This window comes from Mustelus asterias, chromosome 6 (assembly GCF_964213995.1).
Source record: "Mustelus asterias chromosome 6, sMusAst1.hap1.1, whole genome shotgun sequence".
In the NCBI taxonomy this organism is placed as follows: Eukaryota; Metazoa; Chordata; class Chondrichthyes; order Carcharhiniformes; family Triakidae; genus Mustelus; species Mustelus asterias.
In genome coordinates, this window is record NC_135806.1 from 65,820,804 (window position 1) to 65,827,883 (window position 7,080).

Here is a 7,080-nt window from a genome sequence, read left to right on the forward strand (position 1 = left end):
TGTTGCCTGGGCTGGACTTGCAGCAGCACTGACAGCTGGAGCTCCAGCCCCAGCCTCAGTGGAGGCTTGTAATGGTGTTTGGCTGTGGCTGCACAAGTGCTATTTTAAATGGTCTTGAGAAGAAGAAAAAAATTCCAACTGTCATGATGGGTGGCACGGTGGCACAGTGGTTAGCACTGCTTCCTTACAGTGCCAGGGACCCGGGTTCAATTCCTGACTGTGTGGAGTTTGCACATTCTCCCCGTGTCTGCATGGGTTTCCTTCAGGTGCTGCAGTTTCCTCCCACAGTCCAAAGATGTGCGGGTTAGGTTGATTGGCCATGCTAAATTGACCCTATTGTCAGGGGGATTAGCAGGGTAAATGTGTGGGGTTGTGGGAATAGGGCTAGGTGGGATCATGATTGGTACAGACTCGTTGGGCTGAATGGCCTCCTTCAGTACTAAAGGGATTCTATGATTCTATGACTCACAGCTTGGGAACAGCAGCTCTAAACTCTGTAGTCTATTTGCCTGGCACTGGATCCAATTACATATTGCAGTGACAAACACCTCAGAGCAGACCTGGTCAATAATATACTCCAGACAAACCAATATGCCTTTTCTTCCTGGGGAATCAGTCATAAATCTGATCGAACCCACTTACGTTGTAAATAAATGTGACCTAACAAAGTTAATGTAATATAAATAGTGATGTCCCTTTAAGAAGCTCAACATACAGATAAGCCAGGTCCTTCATGTTGTCATGTGACCAGAAGCCACACTCTCTGCATTTTAGTATCATAGACAACAGGATGTGTCCAGAGATTGATCTATCGCTGTACTGATTTAGCTAAAAAATAAACTCCAGCAGAGTTCCTCAAACAAATGGAATCCGTATACCTGATTTGTGTTACATATTGATAGCAGAAGGATATTACTACGTGGTGTACAGGGATGATTGTTCTCTTTGGCAGGGCAAAGAATGCAAGCTTGAAGACCAAGGGTAGAAACAGCAAACAAGGTTAAAAAGCACTCCAGAAATTCCCACGCTACACAAAACAGTCGTAAACAAGCACTGAAAACAGAAGAAACAAACTGTAACAGCCCAAACCTTTGGGCTGAGCAAGTCTGAGCAAGCAAAAAGCCGCATCGTGCTACTGAAAATAAAGGCCAGTTGGAACGGGGTTGAGGGTACAGAGTTAAATACAGAATGAAAAATAGAAAAGGCACATCAGATACAGTGCTGAAGGCATGCGAGGAGTACATAAAATAAATTATAAAGCAAGAGAAAAAACAGAGTTCACAGCAGACCCAATAGGCCAAATGACCTCATTCTGCACTGTAGGGATTCTATAATTCTATAGAACACTGGTGGAGGCACATCGAATATTTCTATATATCAATAGTATCTGAAAAAAACAGCTGAAAGAGGGATACCCAAACCCCCCAACATGAACTGGAAGGCCACCGATGTCCTAACTTTTTAAACAAAGATTGCAGTTATGCTTCGTAGACTGAGCAGTTGCAGAACCAAACAAGCAAGCCATGAAAGTACTGATAACAATTGATAATAAGGGGTTACACAGAGTCAATACATCTGATTTATCTGAAGAGCACCCGAAAGCTCCCAGAAAGATATGGAAAGTGCGAGAGGATCAACTTCGGGTCCAAGTGGATTTTGGAATTCATGCCTAGCGTTGATGTTCTGCAGGCAACAGCCGCAGGAATCAATAGACCAATTCATCAGTAGATGCCACAGCAAGGGCAACGAATGTAACTTCTCAGAGACCTAATTGTCAGAGCAAATAATGGAGTTGATAATTACCTCAACACCTATCGAAGCATTCCAAAAAACCTCTTAGAAAAGAAGAAAGATCACAGCATTGATGCACTGCTAGAAGATGTCAGGAATTACGAAGCCATCGTAGCCAGGCAACAACATCTGCAAGCACGAAGTGCAGTTCACAGTATCGGCCCAATAAACAGGTCACAAAAAGCAAGCAAGCTGTGTGATAAGTATGGCTTGTCGCATCCACTGCGAAGTTGCTGTGCATTCCAAGATCTGTACCAGGCGTGTGGTACAGTGCGGACACTGGGCCCACTTATGCAAAAGATCTGGCTTCCAGAGGTGCACCCAGAGGGCACAATAGGACACAAACAAACAGAAACCAGGAGCAGCAGCATGGCAACAGCAGCAAGGAGAGCACCAGAGACCCATGCAAATGCAAATCCATAAACAAAGTTCACAACAAGACAAGTCGAGAGCCAGAGTGGAACAGCTTTTGACCAGAGGACTTTCCACATTGTGAATGTGACACATTGGGCAGAATTTTCTGATTTCTTTCATATTTTTAAAATTTATTATTGTCACAAGTAGGCTTAAATTAACACTCCAGAGAAGTTAATGTGAAAATTCCCTAGTCGCCGCACTCCAGTGCCTGTTCGGGTACACTGAGGGAGAATTTAGCATGGCCAATGCACCTAACCAGCACATCTTTCGGACTGTGGGAGCAAACCGGAGCACCCAGAGGAAACCCAGGGCAACATGGGGAGAACATGCAAACTCCACACGGTCACCCAAGCCGGGAATCGAACTTTAAAAAAATATGTTTCACAGGTCTCGCGCCACCTCCGTGGCAGGCGGAAGCTGATTTGCCCATCCAGCCATCAGCTGAGTGCATTAATTTATGGGGAGCTCTATTTAAATGCTTCACCAGCACTTGTTCCAAGCCCACTAAAGAGAATGGCTGCAAGGGCGGCTGCTCCGAGAAATTCTGAAGGAGCCTTGACTCGAATGCTTGATGCCATGGAGGAGAGGTGCCACATCCTGTACCCTCAGGAGGGAGAAAACTCTTCAGCAAAGTCACCAACCCCGTATGGGAGGTGGTGGCAGGCTTGGTAAGCACCAGTTCCCTGCAGAAGAGGGTGGGTCTCCAGTGCACAAAGAGGATGAAGGGCCTCCACCATTCAGCCAGGCTAAGTCACTCTTCTCATCTGTCACCTCTCACCCACCCACACATCCATCACACATCCACTGGGAGCCCATTCACTGCCACCTCAAGGGACATTACCCCTTTTGAGGCAGGTTCAGGGCTTCAGGCCAATGAGAAATTCCATCTTCGAAGGGTGCGCTCACCACACAACTGCATCTCCTCATGACCACGAGTGACATCAGCTCTGAGCACGGCTGTTTTGAGATCATGGATGGCATCGGCTGCAAGCTGGACATCCACTACCGTGTGATGCGCTGACTTGTGGGTAGAGCTGCACATTCCTGAGCAGCAGCTCCCTGACGACAGCCACTACCCCAGACGGGGGAGAGCTGGGGGTGCGAGGCGACCATGTTCCAGTCTCGGAGTGTTTCCCACATACTTCCTCATCTCCCCTCTTTGTCTCATCACATCCCTGCTCCCACCACCAACCGCACATGCCAGGCATCCTTACCATCTGACCTGGCAGACAGCCTACTTACACTCTCCCCATCTGTTCTCTTGCAGAACAAGCTGACTCACAATAAAAAAGAGAGATCACAGATGGGCGGAGGAGTGGCTGAGTTAAAAATCCTCTCTCACGTTGAGGAGAGAGCCCTCCAGCTGGCTGGTGCTCCTGTGCCGAGGGGGAGGACCCACATCACCATCATCCATCTCGCCAACCTCACATGAGTTTATCTCATATCCTTATGCTCCTGACATGCGCTCATGCCATCTTCCTTCTCTTACAGGCACCTCAGAGGTCCAGCCCATGCCCCCACCAGTCAGGCACAAGAGACCAACACAAATAGCAGCTCAAATGAATTCTCCGACATGGAGATTGAAGAGGCACCACAGCTTTCACCTGCACCCTCCACCAGCTCAGAGGCACACACCCGAGAGTCTTCGAGGTCACCATCTGCTGAGAACCTCACTTTTTCTGATCCACAGCAGGCAGACACAGGGATGTCCCAGGAACCCCGCAGTCGGATGACTGCTGGAAGTTAGCACTTTGATGAGCCCCAGTCAGATTACATTCCTCTGGACTTGGTCATCCCTCAGTTGCTGGAGTGGAGAACATCAGGGATGGATGCCATAATCAATCCTTGGATTGTAAGGAGGAGTCGCAATGCCTTCTGTCTGAGGAGATCGTGCCAACACTCCAAGGCAGCCATGTCAACGCTGTATGGCGGCTGCAGTGGAGACCTTAGTGCAGGACGTGCACTCTATAGCATTCCATATGAACATAGGAATTTGGAACAGAATTAGGCAATTCAGCCTTTTGAGTCTGTTCCTCCATTCAATCAGATCATGGCTGACCTCTCCCTGGTCTCAAATCTACCTCCCTATCTGTTCTCCATATCCCATTTTTAAAATCAGAAATACATCTATCTCCTTCTTGAAAACATTCCACGGCACAGGATGTTCATCCCATGGCATGGGGCGTGCATTCCATGGTTCAGGGCATAAACTCCACAGTGTGGGCAATTGTGGGCATCCCAGGAGTGCTAGCACTCGGGGACGGCGAGGCTTCTCAATCTCTACCGCTGCCCCTCTACCCCAAGATGGAAGCCAGTGCCCATCGGGCAGCCATAGGGAGGAGGAGAAGCTGCTGCACAGCCAGTCAAGATAATCACGAACAACAGGATGTAGCAAACAGCAGTCTGCCTCTACCTCTCCTGTGCATCCTGGGCAGACACCAAGGGCTTTCCAGTGCAGGTCCCTCTACGGAGGAATCCTCCCCCTAAACACTGGGGACCTGGGGTGGAAGGTATTGTATGCCCATACAACTGTCCCATACAACCGTGGGTTGAATCACTTGACGGACTCTGAAGAAGCCAGTTCTTTTTGTGGCCTTGTGAAATCCATGGACCATGCTATAAAGCTTGTGGTAGACTGCATATTCTTTCCACTTTCTTAAAAAACCTTTCATTATAGTTTATTTGCACTTCAGTCCTATCTATGCTCCTGATCTATGGGCACCCGGCGTGAAGATGGGGCAGGGAAGGAGGAGGACCTCTTTGTTAACCTCCTCCTGGGCTTGGTTAAGCTTGCAAACAGCCAATCCAGACAGTAGTGGGGCATCATCTGATCTGAGTGTCTGCCCCTCTACTGCAGCTACATTTGCGGCCGGGTGTCCCTGGAGCCCATCGACACCATCAAGGCCTCCCATTTTTGATAGGCACCATGGGCGCTGGGGTACTTTATTGACCCCCTTAATTACATTTTGATTTGATGTTTCAAGTTTCGTTTGTGATTTGCTTCTTGGTTCAGATGATGTCCCTTTAAGGGCTGCATCATTTAAATTGTCCCTCAGTTTGTTTGATTATTTGATTTATACCAAAATAGTAATCTGGCAGGGGCTTGAGGGGTCTTCTTAACTCCTTGCAATGTTGTCGTTTACCGGGAACTGCTCCGAGTCTGGAACATGGTTGCTTCGTTCCCCAGCTCTCCCCCGTCTGGAGTAGCGGCTGTTGTCAGGGAGCTGATGCTCAGGAACCTGCAGCTCCACCCACGAGTCAGCGCATCGCACGGTGGTGGATGTCCAGCTTGCAGACAATGCCATTCGTGATCTCAAAACGGCCGTGCTCAGAGCCAATGTCACTCATGGTCATGAGGAGCTGCGGTTGTGTGGTGAACGCACCCCTTCTCAGATGGAATTTCACATTAGCCTGAAGCCCTGAACCTGCCTCAAAACTGGTACCCCACAGCCCGAGCCTCCTTGCAGAAAGGCCCTCCGTGCCTTTTTGTACTGCACGGAGGGGTTTCGTGTATGAGTTTCTGCTGCACACCTTTCATATCCTTGCCCCCGCCCATCGCCTGGACACACCTTGGTGTGCCTTGTTGCCATCCAATGGCAGAGGTCCCCAGTGGAGATCCCTCAATGGAGGGGTGCTCCCTCTTAACATTGGGGATCTGGGGTGGAGGGTGTTGCACACAGCAGTCCCAGACAACCTTAGATTGCATCGTTCACAAACTCCCAAGAAGCGTGCCATTTTTGCAGCCTTGTGGAATCTGTGGACCTTGCTTATATAGGTTGTGGTAGACTGCACCCTCTCTGAACTTTCTTAAAAGACACCTTTTGTTACAGTTTTGTTTACACTTCAGCCTCACGCTCCTGAACTACAGGCACCTGGAGGGGGGTGGGGAAGGAGGAAGACAAAGAACAAAGAAAATTACAGCACAGGAACAGGCCCTTCGGCCCTCCAAGCCTGCACCGACCATGCTGCCCGACTTAACTAAAACCCCCTACGCTTCCGGGGACCATATCCCTCTATTCCCATCTCATTCACGTTCTTGTCAAGACGCCCCTTAAAAGTCACTACCGTATCTGCTTCCACTACCTTCCCCAGCAACGAGTTCCAGGCACCCACCACTCTCTGTGTAAAAAATCTGCCTCATACATCTCTTTTAAAACTTGCCCCTCGCACCTTAAACCTATGCCCCCTAGTAATTGACTCTTCCACCCTGGGAAAAAGCTTCTGACTATCCACTCTGTCCATGCCTCTCATAATCTTGTAGACTTCTATCAGGTCTCCCCTCAACCTCCGTCGCTCCAGTGAAAACAAACCAAGTTTCTCCAACCTCTCCTCATAGCTAATGCCTTCCATACCAGGAAACATCCTGGTAATTCTTTTCTGTACCCTCTCCAAAGCCTCCACATCCTTCTGGTAGTGTGGCGACCAGAATTGAACACTATATTCCAAGTGCAGCCTCACTAAGGTTCTATGAGGTCTACTAAGGTCACTAAGACCTCCTCATGAACTGGCTCCTGGGCCTGGCCAAACTTGCTGTTTCTACCCATGTTGCTGAAATGGATCATGACCTCTGTTTTTTTTAAATTTGTTTACTGGATGTGGGCATCGCTGGCTAGGCCAGCATTTAATGGCCATTCCTTGTTGCCCTTGAGAAGGCGGTGAGTTGCCTTCTTGAACCACTGTAGTCCCTGAGGTTTAGGTACATCTACAGTGCTTTTGGGGAGGGAGTTCCAGGATTTTGATCCAGCTACAGTGTATTTCCAAAACAAGAGGGTGAGTGGTTGTTCACCCTCTCCCCTCACAGTACTTGGCAGCTATTTGGTGATTTATTTGATGCTAACACCAGGGAGGCAATTATGGATTCATATCTGTGGC